Here is an 18,333-nt window from a genome sequence, read left to right as displayed (position 1 = left end):
GTATCAAGGCTTCCCTCAAACACAACCGTTGACCTTGCTGAATAGTTTACCTTCAACTATATCAAAGTTACAAAGAAATATTAAACACAAATATGTGTGGGGTGCTCTGATAAACACTGAATCAAGAACTCACCTCCCACTGGTCAAAAACTGGATGATATGAACAAAACCTTCCATACATGTTTGGCCATGGTAGAGCGTTAGAAATTTGCTTTTTGGACCTGAACACCGAAACATTCAGGAGATAGAGGTGCTCAAAGTTGACTCATTTTGCATACCCCACCCTGCCATGAAAAACCATGCATTCATCACTGGAAAAATACACAGTTGAGTTTGATATCATTTGAAAGCATACAAACAGGGTTGTCAAACTGTTTTAGAATGTCTTATCATTTTCACATATGTTGTTGTTTACACTCTGTTACATCACCTGGGGTGTTAGTGTTGTGCCTCCATCGGCTGAGACACGGTATGCTCTTAAATACAATTTGGGGTCATAGTTTGGCTGATATTGTCACGTCCTGACCAGTAAAATGGGTTAATTGTCATTGTAGTTTGGTCAGGGTGTGGCAGGGGGTGTTTGTTTTGTGTGGTTCGGGTTTTTTGGTTTATGTTCTACATTTTCTATTTCTATGTGTTTATCTGGTTTTTCTATTTCTATATTGGGGTTTTGGTAGGAACTCCAATTAGAGGCAGCTGGTTGTCGTTGCCTCTAATTGGAGGCCATATTTAGTTGGGTTAGTTTTCTCTTGTGTTTTGTGGGTGGTTGTTTCCTGTATAGTCTGTGCACCTTACGGGACTGTTTTCGTCGTTTGTTTTGTAAAGTGTTTTTTCCTTCAATAAATAAGATGATCAATATACCCGCTGCATTTTGGTCCACTCCTTACGACGACCGTTACAGAACCACCCACCAAAGAAGGACCAAGCAGCGGAGGAAGGAGCAGCAGGAGAGCTACTTGGAGTCATGGACATGGGAGGAAATATTAGATGGAAAGGGACCCTGGAGGCAGGCTGGGGAGTACTGCGACCGAAGGAGGAGCTGGAGGAAGCCAAGAGGGAACGACGGAGGTATGAGGCACTATATCCTTCATTTCAGGAGGTGAGGAGGCAGCCCCAAAAAATGGGGGAGCCCTGACCTAACTTCCCGGGCGTACAGGAGAGAGCCGTGGAGCATAAAGGAGCCAGTCAAGGAATCAAGCGAGGAGCTTGACGCGAGATTCCGAACAGAGGTACTGGCGGAAAGGGCACGAAGGAGCACCTGTGCTTATTATGGGGAGCGACGGATCAAGCAAGCACCATGTTATGCGGAGATACGCACGGTATCGCCAGTGCGCAGCTACAGCCCGGTGCGCTTGGTGAAAGCTCCTCACAGGTGTCATGCTAGAGCCAGCATCGAGCCAGGACCGGTGATGCAAGTTGCAAGCATCAGACCGCCGGTGAGGGTTCATGGCCCAGTGTATCCTGTTCCTGATCCTCGTACTCTTCCTCTAGTGCGCCTGCCCAGTCCAGTACGTCCTGTTCCTGCTCCTCGCACTAGCCCTGAGGTGTGTGTTACTAGGCTGGCGCCTCCAAAACCAGCCCCAAGCATCAGGCCTATAGTGCACCTGCCCAGTCCAGTACGTCCTGTTCCTGCTCCTCGCACTAGCCCTGAGGTGCATGTCAATAGTCTGGCGCCTCCAAAGCCAGCCCCACGCATCAGGCCTTTAGTGCACCTGCCCAGTCCAGTATGTCCTGTTCCTGCTCCTCGCACTAGCCCTGAGGTACGTGTCAATAGTCTGGTGCCTCCAGAGCCAGCCCCACACATCGGGCCTTTAGTGCGCCTGCCCAGTCCAGTACGTCCTGTTCCTGCTCCTCGCACTAGCCCTAAGGTGCGTGTCAATAGTCTGGTGCCTCCTAAGCCAGCCCCACGCATCAGGCCTTCAGTGCGCAGTCCCCGTCCAGAGCTTCCGGCGACAAGTCCCCGTCCAGAGCTTCTGGCGACAGTTCCCCGTCCAGAGCTTCCGGCGACAGTTCCCCATCCAGTGCTTCCGACAATGTCCTTCAGTCCGGAACCGACATAGACGACCCACAGTCCGGAACCGACACAGTCCAGAGCCTGCAGAGACGGCCCACAGTCCGGAGCCTGCAGAGATGGCCCACGGTCCGGAGCCTGCAGAGACGGCCCACGGTCCGGAGCCTGCAGAGACGGCCCACGGTCCGGAGCCTGCAGCGACGCTCCTCAGCCCTGAGCCTCCAGCGATGCTCCTCAGCCCTGAGTCTCCAGCGACGCTCCTCAGCCCGAGGTCTCCAGCGACGCACCTCAGCCTGAGGTCTCCAGTGACACACCTCAGCCCGGGGTCTCCAGCGACGCACCTCAGCCCAGAGCCTTCAGCAGTGGTCTACAGCCCTGAGCCTTCAGCGGGGGTGGGCAGGTTAGAATGGGGACTAAGGCCGGAGCCAGAGCCACCTCCGTAGTTGGAGGATTGGGGAGGGGAGTAGCACGGGAGCCGTCGTTGATGGTGGCCACCCTCCCTTTAAGTTTGGGGGTTTTTTTTGTGGGGTTTTTGTGTTTGAGGTGCATTTGGGGTCTGCACCTTTGGGGGGATACTGTCACGTCCTGACCAGTAAAAGGGGTTAATTGTCATTGTAGTTTGGTCAGGGCGTGGCAGGGGGTGTTTGTTTTGTGTGGTTCGGGTTTTTTGGTTTATGTTCTACATTTTCTATTTCTATGTGTTTATCTAGTTTTTCTATTTCTATGTTGGGGTTTTGGTAGGACCTCCAATTAGAGGCAGCTGGTTGTCGTTGCCTCTAATTGGAGGCCATATTTAGTTGGGTTAGTTTTCTCTTGTGTTTTGTGGGTGGTTGTTTCCTGTATAGTCTGTGCACCTTACGGGACTGTTTTCGTTGTTTGTTTTGTTTAAGTGTTTTTTCCTTCAATAAATAAGAAGATGATCAATATACCCTCTGCATTTTGGTCCAGTCCTATCGACGACCGTTACAGATATTCTGTATGTACTAAAATGTGAATAACATTTAAATGTTAATATTATATTAATCTTCAGAAGTAGTAGAGAGCCCACTCTGTCCAAAAATAAAACGAGCTGGTTACCTTCGGTCGCGCAGCCTCTGCCACATTGTAATGCACTACAGGTAGAGTATAGTAATGTGGAGCAGAAATGTGCAGACCTGACGAATAAGTAGGCATGACGCACATTCACATTCATAATCACAATCAGTATCACAATCACAATCACATTCAGAATCACATTCACAATCACATTCACAATCATATTTACATTCAGAATCACATTCACAATCACATTCACAATCATTCACAATCATATTTACATTCGGAATCACATTCACAATCACAACCACATTCACAACCACACCTCTCTCACTTCCATGAAAAACAGAATAGTAATCTGCAGAGGACTACTAAGAGAACAACCCAACACTGGCTGATTGATAGCACAATAAACAAACATCAGGAACTGTGGTTGAGACAGGGTTGGTAAAACTGTGGTTGAGACAGGGTTGGTAGAACTGTGGTTGAGACAGGGTTGGTAGAACTGTGGTTGAGACAGGGTTGGTAGAACTGTAGTTGAGACAGGGTTGGTAGAACTGTGGTTGAGACAGGGTTGGTAAAACTGTGGTTGAGACAGGGTTGGTAGAACTGTGGTTGAGACAGGGTTGGTAGAACTGTGGTTGAGACAGGGTTGGTAGAACTGTGGTTGAGACAGGGTTGGTAGAACTGTAGTTGAGGCAGGGTTGGTAAAACTGTAGTTGAGACAGGGTTGGTAGAACTGTGGTTCAGACAGGGTTGGTAAAACTGTAGTTGAGACAGGGTTGGTAGAACTGTGGTTGAGACAGGGTTGGTAAAACTGTAGTTGAGACAGGGTTGGTAGAACTGTGGTTGAGACAGGGTTGGTAAAACTGTAGTTGAGACAGGGTTGGTAAAACTGTAGTTGAGACAGGGTTGGTAAAACTGTGGTTGAGACAGGGTTGGTAAAACTGTGGTTGAGACAGGGTTGGTAAAACTGTGGTTGAGACAGGGTTGGTAGAACTGTGGTTGAGACAGGGTTGGTAAAACTGTGGTTGAGACAGGGTTGGTAAAACTGTAGTTGAGACAGGGTTGGTAGAACTGTGGTTGAGACAGGGTTGGTAGAACTGTGGTTGAGACAGGGTTGGTAGAACTGTGGTTCAGACAGGGTTGGTAAAACTGTGGTTGAGACAGGGTTGGTAAAACTGTGGTTGAGACAGGGTTGGTAGAACTGTGGTTGAGACAGGGTTGGTAAAACTGTGGTTGAGACAGGGTTGGTAAAACTGTAGTTGAGACAGGGTTGGTAAAACTGTAGTTGAGACAGGGTTGGTAAAACTGTAGTTGAGACAGGGTTGGTAGAACTGTGGTTGAGACAGTGTTGGTAGAACTGTAGTTGAGGCAGGGTTGGTAAAACTGTGGTTGAGACAGGGTTGGTAAAACTGTAGTTGAGACAGGGTTGGTAGAACTGTGGTTGAGACAGGGTTGGTAAAACTGTGGTTGAGACAGGGTTGGTAGAACTGTGGTTGAGACAGGGTTGGTAGAACTGTGGTTGAGACAGGGTTGGTAAAACTGTAGTTGAGACAGGGTTGGTAAAACTGTGGTTGAGACAGGGTTGGTAGAACTGTGGTTGAGACAGGGTTGGTAAAACTGTAGTTGAGACAGGGTTGGTAAAACTGTAGTTGAGACAGGGTTGGTAAAACTGTGGTTGAGACAGGGTTGGTAGAACTGTGGTTGAGACAGGGTTGGTAAAACTGTGGTTGAGACAGGGTTGGTAAAACTGTAGTTGAGACAGGGTTGGTAGAACTGTGGTTGAGACAGGGTTGGTAAAACTGTGGTTGAGACAGGGTTGGTAGAACTGTGGTTGAGACAGGGTTGGTAGAACTGTGGTTGAGACAGGGTTGGTAAAACTGTAGTTGAGACAGGGTTGGTAGAACTGTGGTTGAGACAGGGTTGGTAAAACTGTAGTTGAGGCAGGGTTGGTAAAACTGTGGTTGAGACAGGGTTGGTAAAACTGTAGTTGAGACAGGGTTGGTAAAACTGTAGTTGAGACAGGGTTGGTAAAACTGTAGTTGAGACAGTGTTGGTAGAACTGTGGTTGAGACAGGGTTGGTAAAACTGTAGTTGAGGCAGGGTTGGTAAAACTGTGGTTGAGACAGGGTTGGTAAAACTGTAGTTGAGACAGGGTTGGTAAAACTGTAGTTGAGACAGGGTTGGTAAAACTGTGGTTGAGGCAGGGTTGGTAAAACTGTGGTTGAGACAGGGTTGGTAGAACTGTGGTTGAGACAGGGTTGGTAGAACTGTGGTTGAGACAGGGTTGGTAAAACTGTAGTTGAGACATGGTTGGTAGAACTGTGGTTGAGACAGGGTTGGTAAAACTGTGGTTGAGGCAGGGTTGGTAAAACTGTGGTTGAGACAGGGTTGGTAGAACTGTGGTTGAGACAGGGTTGGTAGAACTGTGGTTGAGACAGGGTTGGTAAAACTGTGGTTGAGACAGGGTTGGTAAAACTGTAGTTGAGACAGGGTTGGTAGAACTGTGGTTGAGACAGGGTTGGTAAAACTGTGGTTGAGACAGGGTTGGTAGAACTGTGGTTGAGACAGGGTTGGTAAAACTGTAGTTGAGGCATGGTTGGTAAAACTGTGGTTGAGACAGGGTTGGTAGAACTGTAGTTGAGACATGGTTGGTAGAACTGTGGTTGAGACAGGGTTGGTAAAACTGTGGTTGAGGCAGGGTTGGTAAAACTGTGGTTGAGACAGGGTTGGTAGAACTGTGGTTGAGACAGGGTTGGTAGAACTGTGGTTGAGACAGGGTTGGTAGAACTGTGGTTGAGACAGGGTTGTTAAAACTGTGGTTGAGGCAGTGTTGGTAAAACTGTGGTTGAGACAGGGTTGGTAGAACTGTGGTTGAGACAGGGTTGGTAGAACTGTGGTTGAGACAGGGTTGGTAGAACTGTGGTTGAGACAGGGTTGGTAAAACTGTAGTTGAGACAGGGTTGGTAGAACTGTGGTTGAGACAGGGTTGGTAAAAATGTAGTTGAGACAGGGTTGGTAAAACTGTGGTTGAGACAGGGTTGGTAAAACTGTAGTTGAGACAGGGTTGGTAGAACTGTGGTTGAGACAGGGTTGGTAGAACTGTGGTTGAGACAGGGTTGGTAAAACTGTAGTTGAGGCAGGGTTGGTAAAACTGTAGTTGAGACAGCGTTGGTAGAACTGTGGTTGAGACAGGGTTGGTAGAACTGTGGTTGAGACAGGGTTGGTAAAACTGTAGTTGAGACAGGGTTGGTAGAACTGTAGTTGAGACAGGGTTGGTAAAACTGTAGTTGAGACAGGGTTGGTAGAACTGTGGTTGAGACAGGGTTGGTAGAACTGTGGTTGAGACAGGGTTGGTAAAACTGTAGTTGAGGCAGGGTTGGTAAAACTGTAGTTGAGACAGCGTTGGTAGAACTGTGGTTGAGACAGGGTTGGTAAAACTGTAGTTGAGACAGGGTTGGTAGAACTGTGGTTGAGACAGGGTTGGTAAAACTGTGGTTGAGACAGGGTTGGTAGAACTGTGGTTCAGACAGGGTTGGTAAAACTGTAGTTGAGACAGGGTTGGTAGAACTGTGGTTCAGACAGGGTTGGTAGAACTGTGGTTGAGACAGGGTTGGTAAAACTGTAGTTGAGACAGGGTTGGTAGAACTGTGGTTGAGACAGGGTTGGTAAAACTGTGGTTGAGACAGGGTTGGTAGAACTGTGGTTGAGGCAGGGTTGGTAAAACTGTGGTTGAGACAGGGTTGGTAAAACTGTAGTTGAGACAGGGTTGGTAAAACTGTAGTTGAGACAGGGTTAGTAAAACTGTGGTTGAGACAGGGTTGGTAGAACTGTGGTTGAGACAGGGTTGGTAAAACTGTAGTTGAGACAGGGTTGGTAGAACTGTGGTTGAGACAGGGTTGGTAAAACTGTGGTTGAGACAGGGTTGGTAAAACTGTAGTTGAGACAGGGTTGGTAGAACTGTGGTTGAGACAGGGTTGGTAAAACTGTGGTTGAGACATGGTTGGTAGAACTGTGGTTGAGACAGGGTTGGTAAAACTGTAGTTGAGACAGGGTTGGTAGAACTGTGGTTGAGACAGGGTTGGTAAAACTGTGGTTGAGACAGGGTTGGTAAAACTGTAGTTGAGGCAGTGTTGGTAAAACTGTGGTTGAGACAGGGTTGGTAGAACTGTGGTTGAGACAGGGTTGGTAAAACTGTAGTTGAGACAGGGTTGGTAAAACTGTAGTTGAGACAGGGTTGTTAAAACTGTGGTTGAGGCAGTGTTGGTAAAACTGTGGTTGAGACAGGGTTGGTAGAACTGTGGTTGAGACAGGGTTGGTAGAACTGTGGTTGAGACAGGGTTGGTAAAACTGTAGTTGAGACAGGGTTGGTAAAACTGTGGTTGAGACAGGGTTGGTAAAACTGTGGTTGAGACAGGGTTGGTAAAACTGTGGTTGAGACAGGGTTGGTAAAACTGTAGTTGAGACAGGGTTGGTAAAACTGTGGTTGAGGCAGGGTTGGTAGAACTGTGGTTGAGGCAGGGTTGGTAGAACTGTGGTTGAGACAGGGTTGGTAAAACTGTAGTTGAGGCAGGGTTGGTAGAACTGTGGTTGAGGCAGGGCGTACTAGCAGACAGGTTTTTTACTCTGAGAAATGACACAAAATCAATGCAGAACATGATGTAAGGTAAAGGGGTTGATACCACAATCCATAGGAAAAGGTAATTGTTGCACGGTATAACAGAAATGCTTTTTTCTCCTCGATCTGTTTCAACAATAGATCTTCAGAGCTCAAATCGATATTGGATGGAGCCCAGGCAGTAATGAAAAGACAAAACACATTAAGGTAACATGGAAAAGAGCTAGAATGGCCAGTAAAGCAGAGGAGACAGGCACTTTATAATAAATCATTTTACTGAAAAAAAGACACCAATAATCTTTATTGCAAACATACATACTGTAGCTAGCTAACTCACAGGTGGGTCCAGGGCCACATCAGACTGAAAGATATAATGACTCTCCTCCCATATATCGGTCAACAAGCACCTTCAGTATGCACACTGACTGGCCTAATATCTTAAATCAATAGCTTCAAAGGAGTCCTGACAGATAAAATCAAGTTAATTTCAGACTGCAGGGACAAAATGATTAAACTGTCAATACCACCCTGGGAGAGGTAAGCGCGTGTGGAGGGGGAAGAGAGACTAGAGGATTTAGCAATTATCTTCAGCAAAACAGACAGTTTCATCTGCCATTTTGCAGATGATAAATGTATTTCATTACAGAAGTTGAGAGCAGTGGGGAATAAGTCAAGGTAGTCTGCAGGGATAATTAAAACCTAAAAATGACACATTCTAAATAAAGCCTTTCTGACAAGACAGACCGCTTGGGACCAACATCCACATCTTCTCCTTTACTATAGTCCTCCTCCTCTGGGTCTCCTCCTCTGGTTCTCTTCCTCTGGTTCTCCTCCTCCTCGTCATCACACACTGTTCTGCTCTGAGCGTGTTTCGCTCGATCTTTTACACTTCTGCCAAAAGCTCCACGTCTTTCCAGGCCATACAGACAGACTGTTTTCAGGCCACACAGACAGACCGTTTTCAGGTCAAACAGACAGACCGTTTTCAGGTCAAACAGACAGACCGTTTTCAGGCCATATAGACAGACTGTTTTCCGGCCATTCAGACAGACTGTTTTCAGGCCATACAGACAGACTGTTTTCAGGCCATACAGACAGACTGTTTTCAGGCAAGCAGAAAGCCGTCCTATTATTATGTTTTGCTTTGTGTATAGTCACTTCATTAACTTCCCTGGGCTAGGTGGGACGCTTGAGTCCCACCTAGTCAACAGCCAGTGGAATCGCGTGGTGCGAAATACAAATACCTCAAAAATGCTATAACTTAAATTTCTCAAACATATTACTATTTTACACAATTTTAAAGACAATACTCTCGTTAATCTAACCACATTGTCCGATTTCAAAAAGGCTTTACAGCGAAAGCAAAACATTAGATTATGTCAGGAGAGTACCCTGCCAAAAATAATCACACAGCCATTTTCAAAGCAAGCATATATGTCACAAAAACCAAAACCACAGCTAAATGCAGCACTAACCTTTGATGATCTTCATCAGATGACACTCCTAGGACATTATGTTATACAATACATGCATGTTTTGTTCAATCAAGTTCATATTTATATCAAAAAACAGCTTTTTACATTAGCATGTGATGTTCAGAACTAGCATACCCACCGCAAACTTCCAGTGAATTTACTAAATTACTCATGGTTAACGTTCACAAAATAATTATTATTAATTATAATTATTTTAAGAATTATAGATACAGAACTCCTTTATGCAATCGCGGTGTCAGATTTTAAAATAGCTTTTCGGCGAAAGCACATTTTGCAATATTCTGAGTACATAGCTAATTTGACACCCACCAAGTTTGGCCCTCACCAAACTCAGATTTACTATAAGAAAAATTGGATTACCTTTGCTGTTCTTCGTCAGAATGCACTCCCAGGACTTCTACTTCAACAACAAATGTTGTTTTGATTCCAAATAATCCATAGTTATATCCAAATAGCTCCGTTTTGTTTGTGCGTTCAAGTCACTATCCGAAGGGTGACGCGCGAGTGCATTTCGTGACAAAAAAATTCAAAATATTCCATTACCGTACTTCGAAGCATGTCAAACGCTGTTTAAAATCAATTTTTATGCTATTTTTCTCGTAAAATAGCGATAATATTCCAACCGGGCGACGTTGTATTCATTCAAAGGCTGAAAGAAAGAAATGGAGAATTCTCATGTGTCACTGTTCACAGCCTGACCACTCACAAAATCTCCTGCTGTTCTTCGCCCAGAGACAGGAGACACGTCATTCCACTTTCTGGCGCCTTCTGAGAGCCAATGGAAGCCTTAGAAAATGTCACATTACAGCAAAGATTCTGTATTTTCGATAGAGATGCAACAGAAGGATAACAAATTGTCAGACAGGGCACTTCCTGTATGGAATCTTCTCAGGTTTTGGCCTGCCATATGAGTTCTGTTATATTCACAGACACCATTCAAACTGTTTTAGAAACTTTAGAGTGTTTTCTATCCAAATCTACTAATTATATGCATATTCTCGTTTCTTGGCAAGAGTAGTAACCAGTTTAAATCGGGTACGTTTTTTATCCGGCCATGCAAATACTGCCCCCTAGCCCCAACAGGTTTTAAGGAAAATATGTAATATATGACATTTCACATGATAATGCCCTCCAACTTCCAGTTAAATGCAAAATGACACCCTCATCAAATTACTCCTCTCAATCAATATTCTGTTGTAGTTCAAATATTCTACAAATTAACAACATTATTTCATCTGTTCTAGTTCCTCAATGTGTTTCCACAATGCATACAGCTTTAATTCAGTGATTCCCCTCCCGTCCCATTTTCCTCCAGTGCCATTGTCTCCTCCCGTCCCATTGACTTCTCCCTGCAGGTCTCCTGGCCTCTGACTGTCCTCCCGTCCCATTGTCTTTTCCCTGCAGGTCCCCTGGCCTGTGACTATCCTCCCGTCCCATTGTCTCCTCCCTGCAGGTCCCCTGTGTGTCTGAGGCTGAGAGTGAAGCTGAACAAGACAGCTCCTGTAGGGCCACAGTGACGGCTGTGTACACAGCACAGTCCCACACTTCATCTTTAACAAGCTCCCAGAGCCAGGCTTCATACAGGCCAGGGGACTGGGACCATGCAGAACACAGCCACCATGTTCCTCTGTTTCTCTGCTGCTTCGCCAATTAGAAAGCTATCAGTATGCAAGTTTAATGGAGACCAAGGGGGAGAGGAGGGGGGAGGGAAAGAGAGATAGAGAAAGAGAGACAGAGAAAGAGAGACAGAGAGAGAAAGCGAGAGAGAGAGAGAGAAAGCGAGAGCGAGAGACAGAGAAAGCGAGACAGAGAAAGACAGAGAAAGTGAGACAGAGAAAGCGAGAGAGAGAGAGAGAGAGAGATAGACAGGCCTGTGTTGTTAAGATATAGAATATGTTCAAAATATAAATGCAACATGCAACAATTTCAAAGATTTTACTGAGTTGCTGTTCATATAAGGAAATCAGTCAATTGAAATAAATGAATTAGGCCCTAATCTATGGATTTCACATGACTGGGAATACAGATATGCATCTGTTGGTCACAGATACCTTTTAAAAAAAGTTAAGGACATGGATTACAAAACCAGTCAGTATCTGGTGTGACCACCATTTGCCTCATGCAACGCAACACATCTACTTCGCATAGAGTTGATCAGGCTGCTGATTGTGGCCTGTAGAATGTTGTCCCACACCCCTTCAATGGCTATGCGAAGTTGCTGGATATTGGCGGGAACTGGAACACGCTGTCATACATGTCAATCCATGGAAGAACTGGGAAATTAACAGCTTCCAGGAATTGTGTACAGATCCTTGCGACATGGGGCCGTGCATTATCAAGCTGAAACATGAGGTGATGGCGGAGGATGAATGGCACGACAATGTGCCTCAGGATCTCATTGTGGTATCTCTGTGCATTCAAATTGCCATCAATAAAATGCAGTTGTGTTCATTGTTTGTAGCTTATGACTGCTCACACCATAACCCCACCATCACCATGGGCGGTTAAATAAAGTGGCCTAGTTAAACAAAAGTTAAATGTAAAAAAAATGGGTCACTCTGTTCACAATGTTGACATTGCCCACACAGCGCCATCTGCCCGGTACAGTTGAAACCGGGATTCATCCGTGAAGAGCACACTTCCCCAGCATGCCAGTGGCCATCAAAGGTGAGTATTTACCCACTGAAGTCGGTTACGACGTCGAACTGCAGTCAGGTCAAGGCCCTGGTGAGGACAACGAGCATGCAAATGAGTTTCCCTGAGGCACTTTTGGACAGTTTGTGCAGAAATTTTTCGGTTGTGCAAATCCACAGTTTTATCAGCTGTCTGGGTGGCTGGTCTCAGACGATCCTGCAGGTGAAGAAGCCGGATGTGGAGGTCCTGGGCTGGCATGTTTTTTTATTTATTTCTATGTTCTTTTTTTAAGCCTTTTTTTCTCCCCAATTTCATGATATTCAATTGGTAGTTACAGTCTTGTCCCATCACTGCAACTCCGGTACGAACTCGGGAGAGGCGAAAGTCGAGAGACACGAGTCCTCCAAAACACGATCCTGCCAAGCCACACTGCTTCTTGACACACTGCTTGCTTAACCCGGAAGCCAGCAGCACCAACGTGTCGGAGGAAACACCGTACAACTGGCGACCGTGTCAGTGTGCATGCGCCCGGGTCTGTAGTGACGCCTCAAGCACTGCGATGCAGTGCCTTAGACCGCTGCACCACTCGGGAGGTCAAGGGCTGACGTGATTACACATGGTCTGGGTTTGTGAGGCCGGTTGGACATACTGCCAAATTCTATAGAATGATGTTGGAGGCGGCTTATGGTAGAGAAATTACAATTATCTGGCAACAGCTCTGGTGGATATTCCTGCAGTCAGCATGCCAATTGCACGCCCCCGCAGACATCTGTGGCATTGTGTTGTGTGACAAAACTGCACATTTTAGAGTGGCCTTTTATTGTGCCCAGCACAAGGTGCACCTGTGTAATGATAATGCTGTTCAATCATCTTCTTGATATGTCACACCTGTCAGGTGGATGGATAATCTTGGCAAAGGAGAAATGCTCACTGACAGCGATGTAAACAGAAATATGCTTTTTGTACATATGGAACATTTCTGGGATCTTTCATTTCAACTCATGAAACATGGGACCATCACTTTACATGTTGTGTTTATATTTTTGTTCAGTGTATATCAACTACTCGTGTTGAGACTGAGAGGAAGCTGTGGGAATCCCATCAGCTGTCTCCAGGGCACAACCAGCCACTAACACTAGGCATGAACATTATGCATAAATAAAATAAAACGAAGACAATTTGCAACCCAAACCAAGGAATTTACATTTACATTTTAGTAATTTAGCAGACGCTCTTATCCAGAGCGACTTACAGTTAGCGCAATGATCTTAAGATATCTAGGTGGGACAACCACATATCAGTAAAACAGTTATACTTTTGAATCATCTGTCCAAAAAACATTCAGGTGCTTCCAGGAGCTTTTCGGCAAACTTGAGTCAACTTTTTGGATGACATAGGTCCCATTATGCCTGGCATAATGGGACCTATGTAAGAACCTGTGTAAGAACCTGTGACCACAGTAAGAACCTGTGACGGTTTGGGGATGCTTTGCTGCCTCAGGACCTGGAAATCATGAATTCGCCTCTGTATCAGAGAATTCTACAGGAGAATGTCAGGCCATCCATCTGTGAGCTGAAGCTGAAGTGCAGCTGAGTCATGCAGCAAGACAATGATCCAAAACACACAATTAAGTCTACATGAAAATAGCTAAAAAGCAACACATTTTAAGTTCTGTAACTGCCTAGTCAAAGTCCAGACAATTGAGATGTGGCAGGTCTATGACTTTTTTTTAACAACGCCTGGTGATGTACTGGGCCCTAAGCACTACCCTCTGTATCGCCTTGCCTTGCCAAGCAGTTGCCATACAATGGTGCAGTTTTATAACATTTTGAGGATCTGAGGGCCCATGCCAAATCTTTTCATCCTCCTGAGGGGGAAGAGGTGTTGTCGTGCCTTCTTCACGACTGTTAGTGTGTGTGGACCACGTTAATTCATTAGTGATGTGGACACAGAGGAACTTGAAGCACTCAACCCGCTCCAATACAGCCCTGTGAATTTGGATGGGGGCGTGCTCGGCCCTCCTCAGAGAATCTATGGTGGGGAAAATGCAGAAATCAGATCTACAGTTGAAGTCGGAAGTTTACATACACTCAGGTTGGAGTCATTAAAACTCGTTTTTCAACCACTCCACAAATGTATTGTTAACAAACTACAGTTTTGGCAAGTCGGTTAGGACATCTACACAAGTCATTTTTCCAACAATTGTTTACAGACAGATTATTTCACTTATAATTCACTGTATCACAATTCCAGTGGGTCAGAAGTTTACATACACTAAGTTGACTGTGCCTTTAAACAGCTTGGAAAATTCCCGAAAATGAAGGAAGAAGCCACTGCTCCAAAACCGCCATAAAAAAGCCAGACTACGGTTTGCAACTGCACATGGGGACAAAGATCGTACTTTTTGGAGAAATATCCTCTGGTCTGATGAAACAAAAATAGAACTGTTTGGCCACAATGACCATCGTTATGTTTGGAGGAAAAAGGGGGAGGCTTGCAAGCCGAAGAATACCATCCCAACTGTGAAGCACGGTGGTGGCAGCATCATGTTGTGGGGGTGCTTTGCTGCAGGAGGGACTGGTGCACTTCACAAAATAGATGGCATCGTGAGGCAGGAAAATTATGTGGATATATTGAAGCAACATCTCAAGACATCAGTCAGGAAGTTAAAGCTTGGTCACAAATGGGTCTTCCAAATGGAAAATGACCCCAAGCATACTTCCAAAGTTGTGGCAAAATGGCTTAAGGACAACAAAGTCAAGGTATTGGAGTGGCCATCACAAAGCCCTGACCTCAATCCTATAGAGAATTTGTGGGCAGAACTGAAAAAGCGTGTGCGAGCAAGGAGGCCTACGAACCTGACTCAGTTACACCAGCTCTGTCAGGAGGAATGGGCCAAAATTCACCCAACTTATTGTGGGAAGCTTGTGGAAGGCTACCCGAAACGTTTGACCCAAGTTTAACAATTTAAAGGCAATGCTGCCAAGTACTAATTGAGTCTAAGTAAACTTCTGGCCCACTGGGAATGTGATGAAAGAAATAAAAGCTTAAATAAATCATTCTCTCTGCTATTATTCTGACATTTCACATTCTTAAAATTAAGTGGTGATCCTAACTGACCTAAGACACGACATTTTTACTAGGATTAAATGTCAGGAATTGTGAAAAACTGTTTAAATGTATTTGGCAAAGGTGTATGTAAATTTCCGACTTAAACTGTATAAGAAAGGCCAGCAGAGGCTCTACTTTTTAAGGGGGGGCTGAACTACTCCTCATTAAGAAATGCCACTGAAGCCATGAATACCGAGTTATTCCTCACAGCCACCGTACAGTATTGTCTATGACTGGCTAAGGGAATGACAGTTGTGTATTGCTAAAGTTAGCTCACTAATGTGAGGATGTTTGAGTTGGAAAAGACTTAAGTGGTTTATTAAGAACAGGTCTCGTTCTTCAACATAACATCTACGACATCATGGATGCCTTAAATCTACGACATTCTCATTTTGTAAAATACTGTCTTCATGACTAAAGTTATCCTACTTACATTTTTTACTATATTTCGGGACTAGAATTTATGTTTATGACTACTACCAATGCCAAATAGGTAGTTTTCAACCAGAAAACTTTTTTGGGGGTTCAGCTGCTCTTTAAGAAAACTAGGCTCTTTTCATTTTGATAGTGTTTTACTCAAATTGTTTGACAAGTCATTCATTGAAAACGTTTCAACAGTCTGTATAATCTGATGGTAGGCAAATGGCAGTGTCTCTCAGCGAGGCATGGTAAGAAAAATTGTTAGCAGCAAGCAAGGAGTTAGGGGTCAAGCTGACACTAAAGCCCACAAGGTACTGGACCCTAGACATCCTCTATACAAGGAGTTTGAGCTACTCCCTTTGGGGCGACGTTACTAGGCACCGAGGCATAAAAGGGATTGAGCCAAGCAATCCTTTATCCTAGCTGAAATAAGACTTGAATGACAATCATTAGTTGGTACAGCAATGTTATTGCAGGTGCAGCGAAATGCTTTTGTTCCTAGCTTCAACAGTGCAGTAAAACCTGACAATACATAACAATACACACAAATCAAAGAAATATAAGAAATATAGAAATATTACAACGAATAATGTCCAGAACATAAATATTTACACTACCATTCAAAAGTTTGGAGTCACTTAGAAATGTCCTTGTTTTTAAATATCTATATAGGCGTACAGAGGCCCATTATCAGCAACCATCACTCCTGTGTTCCAATGGCACGTTGTGTTAGCTAATCCAAGTTTATCATTTTAAAAGGCTAATTGATCATTAGAAAACCCTTTTGCAATTATGTTAGCACAGCTGAAAACTGTTGTTCTGATTAAAGAAGCAATAAAACTGGCCTTCTTTAGACTAGTTGGGTATCTGGAGCATCAGCATTTGTGGGTTCGATTACAGGCTCAAAATAGACAGAAATAAAGAACTTTCTTCTGAAACTCATCAGTCTATTCTTGTTCTGAGAAATGAAAGCTATTCCATGCGAGAAATTGCCAAAAAACTGAAGAACTCGTACAACGCTGTGTACTACTCCCTTCACAGAACAGAGCAAACTGGCTCTAACCAGAATAGAAAGAGGAGTGGGAGGCCCTGGTGCATAACTGAGCAAGAGGACAAGTACATTAGTGTCTATTTTGAGAAACAAACGCCTCACAAGTCCTCAACCGGCATCGTCATGAAATAGTACCCGCAAAACACCTGTCTCAACATCAACAGTGCAGAGGTGACTCTGTGATGCTGGCCTTCTAGGGTAGAGTACCGGGTGGTAGCCGGCTAGTAACAATGACTAAAGTTCAGGGCAGGGCAATGTCAGGGCAGGGTAAAGGGCAGAGGCCGACTAGTGATGACTATTTAACAGTCTGACTAGTGATGAGTATTTAACAGTCTGATAGCCTGGAGATAGAAGCTGTTTTTCAGTCTCTCAGCCCCAGCTTTGATGCACCTGTACTGACTCCGCCTTGTAGATGGTACCGGAGTAAACAGGCCGTGGCTAGGGTGGCTGAGTGCTTTGATGATCTTGGTCTTCCTGTGACACCGGGTGCTGTAGATGTCCTGGAGGGCAGGCAGTGTGCCTCTGGTGATGCTTTGGGCTGATTCCACCACCCTCTGGAGAATCCTGCGGTTGCGGACGGTGCAGTTGCCGTACCAGGAGGCATGCTCCCTCTGATGTCTCCTGAAGTTCACAATCAGCTCCTTCGTTTTGTTGACGTTGAGGTGGAGACGTGCGTGGCCACACAGTCATGGGTGAACAGGGAGTACAGGAGGGGGCTGAGCATGTACCCTTGTGGAGCCTCTGTGTTGAGGATCAGCGTAGCAGAGCTGTTGTTGCCTACCTTCACCACCTGGGGTCGGCCCGTCAGGAAGTCCAGGACCCAGTTGCACATGGCGCGGTTCAGGCCCAGGGCCCTGAGCTTAGTGATGGGCTTAGAAAGCGCTATGGTGTTGAAGGCTGAGCTGTAGCCCATGAACAGCATTCTTACATACAGTGCATTTGGAATGTATTCATACCTCTTGACTTATTCCACATTTTGTTGTTACAGCTTGAATTCAAAATGTATTAAATAGATTTTTTCCCACCCATCTACACACAATACCCCAGAATGACAAAGCGAAAACATATTTTTAGATTTTTTTGCAAATGTATTGAAAATTTAATACAGAAATATCTACCTTGCAAACGTATTCACACCCCTGAGTCAATACATTGTAGAAGCACCTTTGGCAGTGATTACAGCTGTGAGTCTTTCTGGGTACGTCTCTAAAAGCTTTCCACACCTGGATTGTACAATATTTGCACATCATTCTTTAAAAATTCTTAAAGCTCTGTGTCAAGTTGGTTGTTGATCATTGTTAGATAGCCATTTTCAAGTCTTGTCATAGATTTTTCAAGACAATTTAAGTCAAAACTGTAACTATTCCACTCAGGAACATTCAATGTTGTCTTGGTAAGAAACTCCAGTGTTGTGTTTTAGGTTATTGTCCTGCTGAAAGATGAATTGGTCTCCCAGTGTTGAAAAGCAGACTGAATCAGGTTTTCCTCTAGGATTTTGCCTTTGCTTAGCTCTATTCTGTTTCTTTTTATACTAGAAAAAACTCCCTAGTCCTTGCCGATGACAAGTATACCCATAACATGATGTAGCCACCACTATGCTTGAAAATATGGAAGGTGGTACTCGGTGACGTGTTGGATTTTCCCCAAACATAATGCTTTGTATTCAGGACCAGAAGTTAATTTCTTTGCCACATTTTTTGCATTTTATTTTGTGGCATATTGCAAACAGGATGCATGCTTTCTTTTCACTCTATCATTTAGGTTAGTATTGTGGAGTAACTATAATGTTGTTGATCCATCCTCAGTTTTCTCCTAGATCAGCCATTAAACTCTGTAACTGTTTTAAAGTCTCTATTGGCCTAATGGTGAAATACCTGAGCAATTTCTTTCCTCTCCGGCAACTGAGTTCAGAAGGATACCTGTCCCTTTGTAGTGACTGGGTGTATTGATACAC

General features: G+C 44.7%; 1 protein-coding gene across 1 annotated transcript in view; it reads right to left on the bottom strand.

The window, feature by feature from the left end:
- The window catches only part of gpc3 (glypican 3), a 32,302-nt gene that overhangs the window by 3,103 nt on the left and 10,866 nt on the right, over positions 1–18,333 (bottom strand). The window lies entirely within an intron of this gene.

The sequence above is a fragment of the Salmo trutta genome, chromosome 13, assembly GCF_901001165.1.
Source record: "Salmo trutta chromosome 13, fSalTru1.1, whole genome shotgun sequence".
NCBI lineage: Eukaryota > Metazoa > Chordata > Actinopteri > Salmoniformes > Salmonidae > Salmo > Salmo trutta.
Note: the sequence above shows the minus strand (reverse complement) of the source record. Positions and strands in the feature narration are given on the sequence as shown.